Source organism: Scyliorhinus torazame, chromosome 7 (genome assembly GCF_047496885.1).
Source record: "Scyliorhinus torazame isolate Kashiwa2021f chromosome 7, sScyTor2.1, whole genome shotgun sequence".
Taxonomy (NCBI): Eukaryota; Metazoa; Chordata; class Chondrichthyes; order Carcharhiniformes; family Scyliorhinidae; genus Scyliorhinus; species Scyliorhinus torazame.
Genome location: NC_092713.1, coordinates 75423885 through 75443239, shown reverse-complemented (window position 1 = coordinate 75443239; position 19355 = coordinate 75423885). Strand labels below are relative to the sequence as shown.

General features: G+C 47.9%; 1 protein-coding gene across 1 annotated transcript in view; it reads right to left on the bottom strand.

Annotated features, from left to right (window-relative positions):
- agbl4 (AGBL carboxypeptidase 4) overlaps positions 1–19355 on the bottom strand; it is a 1365393-nt gene that overhangs the window by 626296 nt on the left and 719742 nt on the right. The gene's annotated exons all lie outside the window — the stretch shown is intronic.

Below are 19355 nucleotides of genomic sequence, written 5' to 3'. Positions count from 1 at the left end.
ATCATCTCTGACATTATAGAACTGAGGGCATTGGCCCTTGAGCCACCTGTCCGTTAGGTGGTGCATGACACGCTGTAGCAAGGGGTCAGCCGCCGTCTTGCGGCGAATTTGGATGAGGCGTTCATCCGAGGCAGGTAGATTGGAGGCCGCGAATGCCACATGGGCATCAACCTGGCAGACGAATCCCTCTGGGTCACATGGAGTGTTGACTGCCCTGGTGAGAGCGTCAGCAATGATGAGGTCCTTGCCTGGGGTGTATACCAGCTGGAAGTCATATCGCCGGAGCTTGAGAAGAAAACGCTGGAAGCGAGGCGTCATGTCGTTCAGTATTATATTGACCAGCGGGCGATGGTCGGTCTCGACGATGAATTGAGGAAGTCCGTAGGCATAATCGTTAAACTTAACAACACCGGTCAGAAGGCCCAGGCACTCCTTTTCTGTCTGCGCGTCGCGCTGCTCCGTGGGGGTCATCGCACGTGACGCATATGCAACGGGGGCCCATGATGAGGCCTCATCAGGTTGAAGGAGCACTGCCCCAATGCCAGATTGACTGGCATCGGTGGAAATTTTGGTCTCCTTTGCTGGATCAAAGAAAGCTAAGACTGGGGCCGTGGTCAGTTTTGCCTTGAGTTCTCTCCATTCGCGCTTGTGAGCAGGGAGTCATTGGAAGTCTGTCGTCTTCCTGACCAGGTTCCTGAGAGCCGTGGTATGAGAGGTGAGGTTAGGGATGAATTTCCCTAAAACATTGACCACGCCCAGAAATCGGAAGATCGCCTTCTTGTCCTCTGGTGTTTTCATAGCTGTGCTGGCAGCTACCTTGTCCGCATCCGGCTGCACACCCAATTGGGAGATATGGTCCCCGAGGAACTTGAGTTCTGTCTGACCAAAAGAGCATTTGGCCTTGTTGAGGATGAGGCCATGCGGGCAGCATGGTAGCGTTGTGGATAGCACAATTGCTTCACAGCTCCAGGGTCCCAGGTTCAATTCCCCGCTGGGTCACTGTCTGTGCGGAGTCTGCACATCCTCCCCGTGTGTGCGTGGGTTTCCTCCGGGTGCTCCGGTTTCCTCCCACAGTCCAAAGATGTGTAGGTTAGGTGGATTGGCCATGCTAAATTGCCCTTAGTGTCCAAAATTGCCCTTAGTGTTGGGTGGGGCTACTGCGTTATGGGGATAGGATGGAGGTGTGGGCTTGGGTAGGGTGCTCTTTCCAAGAGCCAGTGCAGACTCGATGGGCCGAATGGCCTCCTTCTGCGCTGTAAATTCTATGATCTATGATGTATACGTCTGAATACGCGCTGGAGGCGACTAACATGCTCCTGCGGGGTGGTGGACCAATCGATTATGTCATCGACATAGACGTCAACACCTTCAATACCTTCCATCATTTGTTCCACAATCCTATGGAACACTTCTGATGCAGAGATGATCCCAAACGGCATCCTGTTGTAACAATATCTTCCAAAGTGCAGAGTTTCCTGCTGGATTTATCGAGCTGGATTTGCCAGAATCCTTTTGAGGCGTCGAGTTTGGTAAAGAGCTTGGCGCGAGCCATCTCGCATGTGAGCTCTTCGCGCTTGGGAATTGGATAATGCTCCCTCATGATATTGCGATTTAGATCCTTGGGATCAATGCAAATACTCAATTCGCCGAAAGGCTTTTTTACACACACCATGGAACTGACCCAGTCGGTCGGTTCCGTGACTTTGGAAATCACTCCTTGGTTCTGGAGGTCCTGCAGCTGCTGCTTGAGGCGGTCCTCAAGGGGTGCTGGGACCCTGCGAGGTGCGTGCACCACAGGCGTGGCATTCGGTCTTAATAAAATCTTGTAGGTGTACGGGAGCGTGCCCATGCCCTCGAAGACGTTGTGGTACTGGTTGATAATGGCATTGAGCTGCGCCCTGAAGTCAGTGTCCTGAAAGGCAGACGCGTCAGCAGGAGAGAGAGAGTGAACTCTCTGGACTAGGTTTAACAGCTTGCATGCCAGCGCGCCAAGCAGGGAGGTTTTCGAGGAGCCCACGATTTCAAAGGGAGGGATGGCTTTGCATGACCTGTGCATCACTTCAAGTTGGCATGAGCCGCTGGCAGCAATGGCATTGCCATTATAATCTAATAGCTGGCAGGCTGATGGCCAGATGGCTGGTTTGACACAAAGGCTTTGGAGGTCAGACCGCGCAATGAGATTGGCGGAGGCACCAGTGTCCAGGCGGAATCGTATTTGGGACCGGTTGATCGTAAGGGTGGCACACCACTCATCGTCCGGATCGATGCTGTATAGCGATAGAGGCTGGATTCTTTGCTTTGGGGACACCCTGTTTTTTGTAATGATACCGACTCGAAAAGGTGCCTTCGGGTCCTCGGTGTCAATATCGAGTAGCAGGTCCGAATTGGGCTTGGTGACCATGGGTTGAATGGCCTGGACATTCCTGCGAGGCTGGCTGGAGTGACGAGATTTGGCAGGCTGAGCTGATCTGCGTAAAGCAGCATAGTGGCCAAGTTTGCCACATCTCAGGCATCGTCGGGATTTGGCAGGACATTGCCACTTAAGTGGGCGGAGCCACAGTTGTCGCACATTGTAGCGTCAGTACGTTCGCTGCGCCACCGCGCATGCACGGTGCGGTCGTACGTGGTGCGCACCTGCGCAGTACGTTCGTCGACGTCGCCGTCCCCTCGTTCGGTGCGCACAAGCGCGGGAGTCCACGAAAAGCGTGCAAAATGGCCGCCCTCATCCAGGCTGAGGCCCTGGAGTTGCTCCATTGCTCGGACCCGCTCTGCTCTTGGGGACCTTGCCATACCGTTTCAGCCGCTTGGATGTGGGAATACCGACTAGTGGCATGTTCATGTAGCACGCAGGTCTCGATGGCAATCGCTAGGGTGAGCTGCTTTACCTTGAGGAGCTGCTGGCGTAGGGGGTCTGACTGAACACCAAAAACGATCTGGTCGCGTATCATGGAGTCGGAGGTGGGCCCGTAATTACAGGACTGCGCAAGGATGCGGAGGTGGGTGAGAAAGGACTGGAAAGGTTCATCCTTACCCTGCAAACGCTGTTGGAATACATAGCGCTCGAAACTTTCATTCACCTCGATGTTGCAGTGACTGTCAAACTTAAGGAGGATCGTCTTGAATTTTGATTTATCTTCACCATCAGCAAAGGTGAGAGAATTGAAAATGTGGATGGCATGTTCCCCGGCCGTGGATAGGAAGAGAGCGATCTTCCTGGTGTCTGAGGCAGCTTCCCGGTCTGTGGCTTAAAGGTTTGAATATCTTCCAGTTGGCCCCTAGGTTACCGGTGATGCGGAGCGGCGGCGGCGGGTGGACGCTGTCCATTTTGCAGGATGGCTGTATGCTGGTGGAAGGCAGATCACTTGCAGGTAGGTCTAAGAAGTTCTAACATCCCTCAACTACTGGTACCATGATGTGTTGGGTGCTCTGGATCCTTGGAACACATACAGGCCACCAACACTTAAAATAGTACAATACTATTTTATTAAGTTAGAAACTGTTGAACATACTTTCACTGTGGGTTAACACGATGTTAGATTAAACTAAAGACCTATGCCTGTCCTAACCATTCTATGCACTCAGCACATGATGAAGATCTGTGCAGTAAACTGTAAGTTCTGTCCTTCTGAGAGGCTGCATCCCGAATGAGCGGGAACTCTGATGCCCTCTGTCTATATAGTGAGTGTGCTCTAACTGGTGATTGGCTGCGGTGTTGTGTGTGTTGATTGGTCTTGCTGTTTGTCCATCAGTGTGTGTGTCTGCACCATGATATACTGGTGTATATTATGACAAAAGGTGTTCGGGAAGTTGGTGAGGGAGGGGGATTTGCGAACCCTCCTGAGGTGGACCGAGCCCACCGATCACTACAACAGAAGCCGAAATCCAGGGATTCACTGCGGACGGTCATAGTTCGCCTTCATAGATCCCTTGATAAAGAGTGGATCTTAAAATGGCCGATGGCCATGTGGGAAAGCTGTTGAGAAGGGCACCTCATTCAAAGTTACTAGGGATGAGACCTGGCAAAGCAACGAGCTGGGTTCAGCAAGGCAAAGGGGGCGCTTTACAAAAATGGGGTGTGGTTCGGAATGGTGTATCCAGCTCGATTGTGGTCACTTTTTAAAACAGGGCACATTATTTCAACACGCTGGGGGATGTGAATGACTTTGTGAGGAGGAGCAGACTAGGAAAGATTTGATGTTGGTTATGAGATGTTTTGGAGTTTGGGGAATTTTGCTTGTTCATGTTTATAGTTCTTGCCACTGTCTGTGTTTTTGCTATTTGGGGTTCCGTTTATTTTCTCTACTTGCACAGGATAACCTGGGTACCTTGACTGATCGAAGAAGTGTGTGGGCTCTTTTCTTTTTTCCCACTAGCATGTTCTTTTATTTTGGACAAGGGATTGGGGTAGGGGGTGTTGGACTCCTGGTTGGGTTTTTCTATTTTCTTTGGCTTGTTAAGCAGAGGTCACCTGGCTAGTGGTTATGCTCATTAACAAAAGCAAAGTGGGGAAGGGGGTTGCGGTTGGATGTTTGTGGGGGGGTAGTGGTTTCTGTTTTTTTTGTGAGGGAAGGCAATGAGCCTAGGCTGGATAGGTTTTCTATGTTTATGATGGTGGAGGGAGGAGCAGGGTGCCTATCTGAGCTGGGAAGGGTGGTTAGCGGTTGTTTGTAGGGGTGGGGGAAGGGAGGGGTGTAGGTGGGTAACTGAGGGAGGTGGAGGGGAGAGTAGACAAAATGTGGGTGACAAGGATTTTTTGTGCGTGGGTCTGTATGAGGTCAGGGACGGCTATCTTGTGTGAGCCTGGATTCGAGGTCGGGTAAGACCCAGTTGGAGGCACTCATAGGAGAGATTTGGTTGTGTCAAATATAGGGGGATCCAGGTGCCCCCTATTAGGTTGGTTATGTGGAACATTCGGGAACAAAATGCTCCAGTCAAAAGGTACCGGGTGTTTCCTCATTTGAGGACTTTGAATGCAGAGGTGCAAAAAGGTTTTGGAGGCCATCCCCGTTCTGGGCTCACACCAGTTGATGATAGGGGGAGATTTTAATTGTGTATTAGACCCAAGGCTGGACAGGTCTTTGGTGACTTCTGGGATAGTGAGGGAATTGGCTGTGTTTATGGAACAGATGGGAGTTGGATCCATGGAGGTTGATTCATCCTAGAGGGAAGAAGTTTCCTTCTTCTCCCACGTGGACCGGGTCTACTCCCGAATAGACATTTCTGTAGGAAGGAAAGCGTTACTCCCGGGGGTGGTGGTGTTGTGTACTCAGAGTAATCAGCGATTGTAATATCGGACCGTGTTCCACATTATGTGAATGTGCAATTTGAGATGGGCCGAGCCCAGTGCTCCCCATGGAGGTTAGACACATCACTCCTGGCAGTTAGGAAGTTTTGCGAAAGGGTAGCTTCGGCCATAGGGAACTAAGTAGGTTTCAACCAGAATGGGAAAGTCTCTTTTCTTATTCCCCTTTCTGTCTTTTCTTCTTGTGCTGTTTCAGCCTCCTATGACTCCTTGCCTAGGCTCCCATCCGCTACCATTTTAGTTTAAACCCTCCACAACCACTCTAGCAAATATTTCCCTGGGATATCAGACCTAGTCCTGCACAGGTGCAACCTGTCCAGTTTTTACTGGTCCCATCTCCCCCAGGATTAGTCTCAATGTCCCATAAATCTGAAACATTTCCCCTCACACTATCTATTCAGCCACTGTTATGCCTCCTGTACAAGGATCTCAACAATTTGCAATTTGTAAGACTGTGAGGAAGACTGCTAATCCACGAGTGATAACATTGACCAATAGGTATCTTTTATGTTGAAACAATTTTAAATTTAAACACAGACTTAATCACATCGGCAACACAGTTGAACTACTTTAAAATTAACAGTTAAAACAGTTCTTAAATAAAAGGGAAAGTAATTAACTCCCCATCTACACCAGCCACTATACACTCCAATTAAGTAACTCAATACAGTTCAAATAAAGTGAACAATCAGGTCACTTGTCCCTCCATGCAGACCTTTGGAGAGAGAGCCTTTAAGGAACAGTCTGAAAATCCATCTGTCTTCTCAGACTAAAATCCTATGGCAAACTGTAAAACTACAGACAGACCTGGCTCATCCCATTAATTACATCAGTAAAAGGCATTCTTCAGTCTCCTCTCACTAAAATGTCCCTTGACCTGCTTAGCTGGGACTAAACACAATCCCTCATAAATTATCTGCAAGCCACAGAACCTCCTAAACCTGAACAATATTCCATTAGCCATCTATATATAAACAAATAAATGGTAAATTCATCACACTACTTATTCATCTGATATATCCTGCTATTTCTGCTCTGACGAGTGCATGCACTGGTAGAATCCAGAGATCACGACTTTTGAGGTCCTACTTTTCAATTTACTTCCTCACCCTATGAGGTGCTTTTAGGACCTCATCCCTTTTTACCTATGCCAATTGTACAAATGCATACGACAACCACTGGTTGTTCACCATCCCCCTCTAGAATGTCATATAGTCATTCTGAGACATCCTTGACCCTAGCACCAGGAAGTCAACATACCATCCTGGAGTCTTGTTTGCAGCCACAGAAACGCTTATCTATTCCCCTTACAATTGAACCCCCTATAACTATTGCATTCCCACACTTATTACTCCTCTCCTATGCAACAGAAACAGACGTGGTGCAAAGCATTTGGCTGTTGATGCTTTCCTCAAAGAAGCCATCCCCCCAACAATATCCAAAGCAGTATATCTATGTTTTAGTGGAATGGCCAAAGGGGATTCCTGCTTAGTCTGCCTCGTCCTCTTCCTCTGCCTGGTGGTTATCCATTTTTTTCCTGCCTGTGGAGTCATAACCTGCAATGTGACCACCTCTCCATACATGCTATCCATGATTCTCTCTGGCTCGCGGATGCTCCACATAGTCTCCAGCCACCATTCCAGCTCTGAAGTCCAGGCTGCAGCTTGAGACACTTCCTGCACACATGCTGGCCCCGGGTACTGTTCCTGGCTTCCCGCATACAGCAGGAGGAGCATACCATGGCTTTCAGCTCTCCTGCCATGACTTATCCCTTTAAATGAAACTGTTTGCAAGATACTTAAAATCAAATAATATAAATTATTCTAGGGCCCTTCTTCCCTGGTCCTCGCTACTACAGAATATTTTTAAAATTCATTTACGGAATGTGGGCATCGCTGTCTGGGCCAGCATTTATTGTCCATCCCTAGTTGCCCTTCAGAAGGTGGTGATGAGCTGCCTCCTTGAACAGCTGCAGTCCCTGAGGTGTAGGTACATCCACAATGCTTTTAGGGAGGGAGTTCAGGGTTTTGACCCAGCGACAGTGAAGGAACAGCGATATACATCCACGTTGGGGTGGTGAGTGACTTGGAAGGGAACCTCAAGGCAGTGGGGTTCCCAGGTGTCTGCTGCTCTTGTCCTAGATGGTAGTGGTTGTGGGTTTGGAAGGTGCTGCCGAAGGAACTTTAGCGAGTTCTTGCACAGCATCTCAGAAATTATGAACCACAAAATAAAGACCTTATAAACAATAAATGATGAAAATGATAAAGATTTACCCAACCATACTCACTCAATCAACTGCTTCCACTTACCCAGGATTCACCTCAGGAACTCCAAAGTCCAAGCTAGCACTCAGATTTCTAGCTACAGTCTCACAGTGTTTTCAATCTTCCGACCATCAGCTCTCTCCCTTGTAGCCTCTACTCCAGCTCTAGGTGCTGCTGAGTGCCTGTCCTGATTCCGCGGTGTCCTCCTCTTGCACTCTCCTCTAGGTGCTGCTGATTTTCTATTCTACTGGTCCGGTGTCCTCATCTCAGACACTCTTCTCATCACCCCTGATTCAGAATGGTGAAAAGCAAATCCAACCGGGTTCGGGTCAGTTCAATCCAGATGCGCATCACATAACTAGCACCAGGGCATAGGTGAAAGAAGAGTTTCAGGAAAAGGCATTTATCAGAAATAGGATAGCCACTCAACTGCTACTGGCTATAGTATTTTTTAATTATTATATTGATGTTCCTTCCTGTGTAGTCACATCTAGTCACTGTGCCTGTTGTTGGCAGATCAATTCCATTCAAACAATATACCAAGCCGTATGCCACATATATAAAGGCTTGTCAATGGCCACCAATGCAGTCAACATCTGATTATGTTATGGTTCAATAGTCCTGTGATACACAACAATTATCTCACTTGGGTGTGCTCAGTGATTGTGTTTCCAGATTTTCATGTCTGTTAGTAATCAACAGTATTGGCTGGACTAGTTTCTTTCAGAAATGCACCATGCAGAGCCATAAGAATAAAGCTAATTTCCTAGCATGCAGTTCTTAAATGGATGTGTTTTTAAATTGAGACACAGTGCACAAAAGAAACCCAGAAGCTTGGACAAAAAATATCCTGGGCGGTATTCTCCCCGCCCCCCCCCCCCAGCCCCCGCCGGGTGGGAGAATCGCCGGGGCGCCGCGCGAATCGCGCCATGCCGCCCCGACACCCGCACACGATTCTCCCATCCCCCCCGAAACAAGCGTGGCGCAAATCGCGCCGGGCCGCTCCGATGGGCCGAGCGGCCGCGCGGATGGGCCGAGTGGCCGCACGTAAGACAGCCAGACCGGCCTAGTCCCGCCGGCGCCGTCCACACCTGGTCGCTGCCGGCAGGTGCTCATCGCGAAGGCTTGGGGGCAGCCTGATTTTTTTTTGGGGGGGGGGGGGGGGGAGGGGGGGGGAAAGGGGGCCTCCGGAGTGGCCTGGTCTGCGATCGGGACCAACCGATCGGCGGGCCAGCCTCTCTGTCGGCGGGCCTCCTTTCTTCCGCCGGTGAGCCTGGATCCATCTGCCATGTTTGTGCGGGTCGGCCTGGGGGAGGATGGCCACCGCGCATGCGCTAGTTGGCGCTGGCCCAACTGCGCATGCGCGGGACCCAAGGCGCCGCGTCTTTTACGCGCCGCCCGGTCTCTGACGCCGCGCCGAGGCCCCGCCCCTGTAAATCGCGCGACGCCCCTGCTAGCCCCACGGAGGGGGGAGAATAGGGGTCTGGGAACGGGCGCCGACGCCAGAGTAAAACACCCCAGTTATTACTCCAGCGTCGGCACTTAGACTCCCGTTGAGAGAATCCCGCCCCCTGTTTAGTAATAATACGTACTCAAAAATGGTTTCTAAGTAAATGAAGCTGAAGTTGAAGTAGACCTAAGGGGCTTGATTTAATGCTTCTCTGCCAATGGATTTGAATGTTGGGGGTATGTGAAACCCATTGGGCAGCTTACCTGCCACCTGGACCTGCCTGCCTCTGCCTCTGCCTCCAGTGCAGTTATACCACTGGCAGGGGTAGCATCGAGCAGTCTGCCTGCCAGTGGAACAATTTCATTATGTGGGCAATTACCATTCACTTAAGAGCCCCAACCCTCCGTCACCAGCATATAACTGGAGGTAGGAGAGCCTGTGCCAAGCAACCAGACCGGCAGAATTCTCACTGACTCCCTTCATCAACCCGCAAACATTTACACAGTTCCAATCTTTCGTAGCTCATTTCCTCATCACCCAAGTGTTATACCGGCAGGGACCCATTGCTCCCGCTTGTTTCTCCAAGAACTGCCAGCCTTTGATTGGCCAGAAGCTCTCTGAGGCTGGACTTCTGTCTCTGAGGGATGGAAATCCCACCCCCAGTCATGGCCGTTAAATGATTGCAGAGTAGCTGCTTTGCGCAGAATCCATAGAATCCTTACAGTGCAGAAGGAGGCCATTCGGCCATCGAGTCTGCACCAAACCTCTGAAAGAGTTCCTCAACCAGGCCCAATTGCCTGCCCTATCCCCATAACCCCACCTAGCCTAGATATCTTTGGACACAAAGGGGAGATTTAGCACCGCCAATCCACCTAACCTGTACATCTTTGGACCGTGAGAGGAAACCGGAGCACCTGGAGGAAACCCACAGACATGGGGAGAAAGAGCAAACCTCACACAGACAGTCACCCAAGGCAGGAATTGAACCCGGGTCCCTGGCGCTGTGAGGTAGCAGTGCTATCCACTCTGCCACCGTGTCACCCTTACCATGGGTGTTCTCCCTCTGACATTTTAGCTCGGGGGCAGCAACCACAACACCTCATGTAGTCCAAGACTTGTAGTAGGCTTGAACGTTTATATGTTCAACGATCAGAGAAACGCTAAACAATCAAAATAAAATACTTAACCAGATAATTGAAAATATAAATATCCCACTTAAATTGGAGTTCAACAGCAAAATATAACAGATGTTAGAATTCTGATACAAATCAGATAATGTTGGAAATGTACAGTGGGCTAGGAGGCAGCTGTGGAAAGAAAACTAAGGTAATGCTTTGGATCAATATGCTTTCATCAGGGCTGGAAAAAGTTTAAAGATGTATGGGAGTGGGAGGAAATAACAAAAGGGAAAACCTATGACATTGTGAAAAACAGAAGTAATTAAATGACAAAAGGTATGATGGTGATAGACAAGAGGGAGGGATTATGCAGCAATAAAAGAGACAAAGGATGGATCAAGGGAAGTTGAAAGTTACAGAAGCAGAATCATTACCAGCGAAAGCGAGCTGCCAAAATGCTACAGTGCCAAAATCCAAAATTGTTGAATTCCGTAAGTCTGTAAGGCTGTAAGCTGCCTCATGGAAAGATGAAGCGCTGTTCTTCAACCTTATGCTTCATTGGAAAGAAGTTGGAGGCCATGGACAAAGAGGTCAAAGTGAGACTGTAGAATCGTTTTGCTAAGATCCTGTCATAAGTACAGTACAAAAGTAAAATCCTGCAGATGGTGGAAATCTGAAACAAGAAACAAAAATTGCTGGAAGACCTCAGCAGGACAGGCAGCAGCTGTGGAGAAAAACAGAGTTAACATTTCAGGTCGAGTGACCTTCATCAGAATTGGTGAAAATGATCAGTTCTAATGAAAGAAGGGTGAATTATATCAAATAGGTGGGACGGCACATGGTGAGTAGTCTACAGAGGGATATAGACAGCTCAGGTGAGTGGGCAAACACTTGGCAGATGGAATATGATGTAGGAAAATGTGAAGTTGTTCACTTTGGTAGGAAGAATAAAGGAGCTGAATATTACTTAAATGGAGAAAGACTGCAGAAAGCTGCTGCACAGAGGGATTTGGGGGTCCTCATGCATAAATCACAAAACATTAGCATGCATGTTCAGCAGGTAATTGATAAGGCAAATGGAATGTTGGCTTTTATTTCAAAGGGAATGGAGTATAAAAATAGGAAAGCCCTGCTAAAACTATACAAGGCACTAGTTAGGCCACACCTAAAATACTGTGAACAGTTTTGGCCCCCTTATCTAAGGAAAGATATACTGGTGTTGGATGCAGTCCAGAGAATGTGCACTAGGTTTATCCTGGTTATGGAGGGATTTTCTTATGAGGAGAGGTTAAGTAGGTTGGGCCTTTGCTCATTGGAGTTTAGAAGATTGAGAGGTGACCTTATTGAGACATGTAGGATTCTCAGGGAGCTTGACAGGGTAGATGCTGAGAGGATGTCTCCTCTCATCGGAGAGTCGAGGACCAAATGGCATAATCTCAGAGTCTCATTTAAGACAGATGAGGAAGAATTATTTCTCTCAGAGGGTAGTGAATCTATAGAATTCTTTACTGCGGAGAACTGTAGAGGACGAGTCGTTAAGTATGTTCAAGGCTGAGAAAAACAGATTTTTAATCAGTAAGAGAATCAAGGGTTATGGGGATAAGGCGGGTAAATTGAGTTGAGGATTAACAGTTCAGATCTGGGGCGTCATTCTCCGCCGGCGGGAGTCTCCGTCTTGCCGGCGCCCGGGGGTTTCCCGACGGCGTGGGGCTGCCCCACAATGGGAAACCCCATTGACCGGCCGGTGTTACGGAGACTCCCGCCGGCCGGTCGGGGCAGAAATGTGGCGGGGCGGGTAGGAGAATTTCGCCCATGATCTTTTTGAATAGTGGGGCAGACTCAATCGGCCGAATGGCCTGCATTTGCTACTACGTCTTATGGTCTTATGGTCTAAATACATGAAATCACATGAAAAGATGTCGGGTGCGCTTCCCAACATCATCATTAACTCACGTGATATTTCAGTCGTCAGGCACATGGAGATTGGGAAATGCGCACACTAACAATCAAGCAGACATCTTGACGTTCAGGTGAACATCAAAGGCCAAAGCTACTGGGGCAGCACGGTGGCTAGCACTGTGGCTTCACAGTGCCAGGGTCCCAGGTTCGATTCCCCGCTGGGTCACTGTCTGTGCGGAGTCTGCGCATTCTCCCCGTGTCTGCGTGGGTTTCCTCCGGTTTTCTCCCACAGTCCAAAGATGTGCAGGTTAGCGGGATTGGTCAAACTAAATTTCCCTCAGTGCCCAAAAAAGGTGAGGAGGAGTTATTGGGTTATGGGGATAGGGTGGAAGTGAGGACTTAAGTGGGTCAGTGCAGACTCGATGGGCTGAATGGCCTCCTTCTGCACTGTATGTTCTATGTTCTACATGTTCTATGTAATTTAGCCCATCAAGGGGCCCATTGATCACAATTTTGCTTTTACGGCTAGCAGGCAGACTGATTGGCCAGGAGGCCTTTATGTTTTAGTTGCAATGTCAATCCAGAGCAGGATGAATCATCAGGGGTGAAATAAAATTTAAAACGTTGTCTGGGGACTGAGGCTTGTGTTTGAATGTGCTGTTTGGACACTATTTCATAGATTTTCTGCCGCTATTTACTTTTCACAAGTCAGCAACTCCCTGAAACAGCTTCGCAGCGACTGTCTCCCTGATGGAGTACAATAGAAATGCCAAACCCACTCCTCTCCCTCTTCTCAGCACCCGCCCTGTTCCCGCCCTCCCCATCTGCACTGAGCCTTTCCCAGCGCACGGTTGGCTACCCGTTAATTGGCCAGTCAGCATAAAATCACATTCCGGAGCCAGCCACAGCCAGAATTACATTTTGCACCCTCTTCCAGGATTGCCGAGTACATTCACCCGAAGGACGAAACGTTCAGGCTGATGTTGCCAATGTCACAATAAAGGAGGTAATGGAGAAACTGGATCGGATGAAAGGGGTACTTAACTTTGGCAAGTAGTATGGATGGGATGCATTTTAGTTTGCTGAGGCAAGCAAGGATATAACTGGTGCAGTTTCTAAGCCCCGATCTGCCAAATCACTTTTAATAAGGGAGTCATGCCAAAGGACTGGAGGATTGCGAAAGATACACCCTTTTTAAAAAGGGCAGCAGAATAGCCACCAATCATAAGCCAATCAGGTTCATGTTGAAGGTGGGTAAAATTCTAGTGACATCAAATGGGGCAAAATGAATTAGCGCTTGGGAAATTACAGGTTAACAAATGAAAGTCAGAATGGACTGATTTGACTAACCTCATTGTGTCTTTTGAATTACTCAGAGGGTTGATGAGGGTTCTTTAGGTGATGCTGTATATATGGAATTTCAATAGGTGCTGGTACAGTACCACATGACTGACTTGAAAACAAAACTGAGGTCTGTGAGATTAAAAGGTTGCATAGATGCAAAATTGGCTAAGGGACAGAAAAAAGAGGAGCAGTGAATGCCTGCTTTTCAGACCAGAGGGAAGGGTGTAGTGGTGTGTTCCAGGATTGATGTTGGGACCACTGTTTTTTTAAATATATGTATTAATAACCTGGGCTTAGGTATACAACATATAATTTCAAAGTCTGCAGATGACTTTTAAAAGATTTTAAAAGATCGCGGCCTAGTTTCGGGAGCCGTTTGGAGGAGCAGGAGCAGTCTCTGTCAGGGAGAGAACCTGAGAACATCTAAGACACTCAGAAGGTAAGAAGGTAAGTAAGTGATTTTTACTCATTTTTACTTTTATACCTTTTTCAAATTGTATGCGTCGGGGGGAAACTGAAGTGACATCACAGAAAAGCTGTGACCTGAGTGGCTGGTTGGGAATCTACACTAAATTAAAAAAATTAAGCATTGGTAACTAATTAAACATAATTACTTAATTATAATTTAGAGGGGTATCTAAGCCAGAGATCGGAGAGTACTATATTTAGCTTTCGCATTTATATTAGAAATCTAGTGCTAGGAAACAGATAGTTAACAGTAACTTTAAAAAAATATATATATATATTTAAAACATTTTTAAACTTTTAATTTCAATTAATTGATGCAATGTCAGTTAGCGGGGTGCAGTGCTCTGACTGTGAGATGTGGCAGGTCCGGGAGGCTTCCAGCGTCCCTAATGGCTTCATCTGCAGAAAGTGCACCCAACTGGAGCTCCTCACAGACCGCATGGTTCGGTTGGAGCAGCAATTGGATGCACTTAGGAGCATGCAGGTGGCGGAAAGCGTCATAGATCGCAGTTATATAAATGTGGTCACACCCAAGGTGCAGACAGAGAAATGGGTGACCACCAGAAAGGGCAGGCAGTCAGTGCAGGAATCCCCTGTGGTTGTCCCCCTCTCGAACAGGTATACCCCTTTGGATACTGTCGGGGGGATAGCCTATCAGGGGAAAACAGCAGCAGCCAGAGCAGTGGCACCACGGCTGGCTCTGATGTTCAGAAGGGAGGGTCAAAGCGCAGAAGACCAATAGTAATAGGGGACTCTATAGTCAGGGGCATAGATAGGCGCTTCTGTGGACGTGAAAGAGACTCCAGGATGGTATGTTGCCTCCCTGGTGCCAGGGTCCAGGATGTCTCCGAACGGGTAGAGGGCACCCTGAAGGGGGAGAGCAAACAGGCAGAGGTCGTTGTACATATTGGTACTAACGACATAGGCAGGAAGGGGCATGAGGTCCTGCAGCAGGAGTTCAGGGAGCTAGGCAGAAAGTTAAAAGACAGGACCTCTAGGGTTGCAATCTCGGGATTACTCCCTGTGCCACGTGCCAGTGAGGCTAGAAATAGGAAGATAGGGCAGCTAAACACGTGGCTAAACAGCTGCTGTAGGAGGGAGGGTTTCCGTTATCTGGACCACTGGGAGCTCTTCCGGGGCAGGTGTGACCTATATAAGGACGGGTTGCATCTAAACTGGAGAGGCATAAATATCCTGACCGCGAGGATTGCTAGTGTCACACGGGAGGGTTTAAACTAGTATGGCAGGGGGGTGGGCACGGGAGCAACAGGTCAGAAGGTGAGAGCATTGAGGGAGAACTAGGGAATAGGGACAGTGGGGCTCTGAGGCAGAGCAGACAGGGAGAAGTTGCTGAATACAGCGGGTCTGGTGGCCTGAAGTGCATATGTTTTAATGCAAGAAGTATTACGGGTAAGGCAGATGAACTTAGAGCTTGGATTAGTACTTGGAACTATGATGTTGTTGCCATTACAGAGACCTGGTTGAGGGAAGGGCAGGGTTGGCAGCTAAACGTTCCAGGATTTAGATGTTTCAGGCGGGATAGAGGGGGATGTAAAGGGGGTGGCGGAGTTGCGCTACTGGTTAGGGAGAATGTCACAGCTGTACTGCGGGAGGACACCTCACAGGGCAGTGAGGCTATATGGGTAGAGATCAGGAATAAGAAGGGTGCAGTCACAATGTTGGGGGTTTACTACAGGCCTCCCAACAGCCAGCGGGAGATAGGGGAGCAGATAGGTAGACAGATTTTGAAAAAGAGTAAAAACAACAGGGTTGTGGTGATGGGAGACTTCAACTTCCCCAATATTGACTGGGACTCACTTAGTGCCAGGGGCTTAGATGGGGCGGAGTTTGTAAGGAGCATCCAGGAGGGCTTCTTAAAACAATATGTGGACAGTCCAACTAGGGAAGGGGCGGTACTGGACCTGACATTGGGGAATGAGCCCGGCCAGGTGGTAGATGTTTCAGTAGGGGAGCATTTCGGGAACAGTGACCACAATTCAGTAAGTTTTAAAGTGCTGGTGGACAAGGATAAGAGTGGTCCTAGGATGAATGTGCTAAATTGGGGGAAGGCTAATTATAACAATATTAGGCGGGAACTGAAGAACATAGATTGGGGGCGGATGTTTGAGGGCAAATCAACATCTGATATGTGGGAGGCTTTCAAGTGTCAGTTGAAAGGAATTCAGGACCGGCATGTTCCTGTGAGGAAGAAGGATAAATACGGCAATTTTCGGGAACCTTGGATAACGAAGGCCTCGTCAAAAAGAAAAAGGAGGCATTTGTCAGGGCTAAAAGGCTGGGAACAGACAAAGCCTGTGTGGAATATACGGAAAGTAGGAAGGAACTTAAGCAAGGAGTCAGGAGGGCTAGAAGGGGTCACGAAAAGTCACTGGCAAATAGGGTTAAGGAAAATCCCAAGGCTTTTTACACGTACATAAAAAGCAAGAGGGTAGCCAGGGAAAGGGTTGGCCCACTGAAGGATAGGCAAGGGAATCTATGTGTGGAGCCAGAGGAAATGGACGAAGTACTAAATGAATACTTTGCATCAGTATTCACCAAAGAGAAGACATTGGTAGATGTTGAGTCTGGAGAAGGGTGTGTAGATAGTCTGGGTCACATTGAGATCCAAAAAGACGAGGTGTTGGGTGTCTTAAAAAATATTAAGGTAGATAAGTCCCCAGGGCCTGATGGGATCTACCCCAGAATACTGAAGGAGGCTGGAGAGGAAATTGCTGAGGCCTTGACAGAAATCTTTGGATCCTCACTGTCTTCAGGTGATGTCCCGGAGGACTGGAGAACAGCCAATGTTGTTCCTCTGTTTAAGAAGGGTAGCATGAATAATCCAGGGAACTACAGGCCGGTGAGCCTCACTTCAGTGGTAGGGAAATTACTGGAGAGAATTCTTCGAGACAGGATCTACTCCCATTTGGAAGCAAATGGACGTATTAGTGAGAGGCAGCATGGTTTTGTGAAGGGGAGGTCGTGTCTCACTAACTTGATAGAGTTTTTCGAGGAGGTCACTAAGATGATTGATGCAGGTAGGGCAATGGATGTTGTCTATATGGACTTCAGTAAGGCCTTTGACAAGGTCCCTCATGGTAGACTAGTACAAAAGGTGAGGTCACACGGGATCAGGGGTGAGCTGGCAAGGTGGATACAGAACTGGCTAGGTCATAGAAGGCAGAGAGTAGCAATGGAAGGATGCTTTTCTAATTGGAGGGCTGTGACCAGCGGTGTTCCACAGGGATCAGTGCTGGGACCTTTGCTGTTTGTAGTATATATAAATGATTTGGAGGAAAATGTAACTGGTCTGATTAGTAAGTTTGCAGACGACACAAAGGTTGGTGGAATTGCGGATAGCGATGAGGACTGTCAGAGGATACAGCAGCATTTAGATTGTTTGGAGACTTGGGCGGAGAGATGGCAGATGGAGTTTAATCCGGACAAATGTGGATAATGCATTTTGGAAGGTCTAATGCAGGTAGGGAATACACAGTGAATGGTAGAACCCTCAAGAGTATTGAAAGTCAAAGAGATCTAGGAGTACCTGTCCACAGGTCACTGAAAGGGGCAACACAGGTGGAGAATGTAGTCAAGAAGGCATACGGCATGCTTGCCTTCATTGGCCGGGGCATTGAGTATAAGAATTGGCAAGTCATGTTGCAGCTGTATAGAACCTTAGTTAGGCCACACTTGGAGTATAGTGTTCAATTCTGGTCGCCACATTACCAGAAGGATGTGGAGGCTTTAGAGAGGGTGCAGAAGAGATTTACCAGAATGTTGCCTGGTATGGAGGGCATTAGCTATGAAGAGCGGTTGAATAAACTCGGTTTGTTCTCACTGGAACGAAGGAGATTGAGGGGCGACCTGATAGAGGTCTGCAAAATTATGAGGGGCATAGACAGAGTGGATAGTCAGAGGCTTTTCCCCGGGGTAGAGGGGTTAATTACTAGGGGGCATAGGTTTAAGGTGAGAGGGGCAAGGTTTAGAGTAGATGTACGAGGCAAGTTTTTTTACGCAGATAAACTGTTAAAAGGGAATACTGTATTATATTTATAAAAAAGGCATTGAGTACAAAAGCAAAGAAGTTACACTAAACCTTTATAAGACCCTGGTTAAGCCCCAGTTGGGGTCCTGTGGTCAAACTGCGTACCACAGGAAGAATAGGAAGAATCTGTGTGGGTAGAGTTGAAGAATCACAAAGGAAAAAAATCCCTGATGGGAGTTATGTACAGGTCTCCTAACAGCAGTCAGGGTGTGGGGCAGAAAATAAATCAAGGCATCTAAGAAAGGCAATATTACAATAATCATGGGGAATGAGAAATCAAACTTGCCAAGCTGCGATTCCAGCTGAGGCCGCGATTCCAGCTGATATACTTTCGTAATGCTTCATTTGAAAAATACTCATTTGGCTCAGACTTAAACTCTAGAGTGAAGCTCATTGGCTGGTCAGGCTCTGAACATTTAACGTTTACAGCTTGTAGATGCTTTAATATAGGCTCATCAAGCTCCTGTATCATACCACTGAGTAAATGTTCATTCTTGAAGACTGTTAACCAGTGTTGCTCTGTTTCGGTCCCAACAGCTGGGCAGGTCCTTAGCGGTCATTGACCTTGGCAGTTGTACTTTCTGAGTAAGGGAAGTGGCGCCGATCAGTCTGTGGCTGTACCGGTTGCTTGATTGGAGTTCTATTGTCCTGGGAAAATGGGCCATTAAAATGCAAACGAGTGGGGGTTTCGATCAGGTCTGGTTACCTGTGTTTTAGATACACATAGGCTGTGTATCTGTCCGAGTCCTGGGTTGGCCATAATTCCCATGGTCCTTTGCAGGTGGCCATCTTAGATGGCTACATTCCGTCCTTTTGATTCTGAACGCGAAGAGTGGTGGATCACACTATTGATCCCAGTTCATCCTTGGTGGACCGATCACCTTTGGTCAAGGCAAGGTTCTACTCTACTCTATCTTATGGTTTGGGACATTTACCTAATATTCCATTAATACATTTATAAATTAATTCATCTCTAACGGTTACTCTAATTCAGGTCACTATAGAACATTTAATTTATCCGCACAGTTGATCTCTAGCTAATGCTATCTAAGCTACTCTCATGCTACTGTTGAATATCAAAGAACTGATATACAGTACACAATTTAAAACAGCAGCATCACATTTCTACTTAATCCTAATAAAGTTGAAGAAGTACATGGTTTATCTTCAGCAGCGATTGTTACATGAGTTTAATTTTGTTGAATTCCAAAGAAGGGGGATCGGACTGTATATTTCGGGGAGCGGGAGACTTTTGCTCGCCATTTAGGGGTCGGAGTGTCTGAATGACATTGTAGATTATTGCAATTACTAGAAGGGCCTCTACTATGTATGAAAGGGGGTTCCATTTGGCAATGTTTTCACACCAGGTGGGGGCTTCGATGTCTGTCCTTATGTGTGGTGTAGTGTCCGGGCTGGTGGTGACCTGTTGTATGGTAGTGTTCGGGGCTGATGTAGTGTTTGG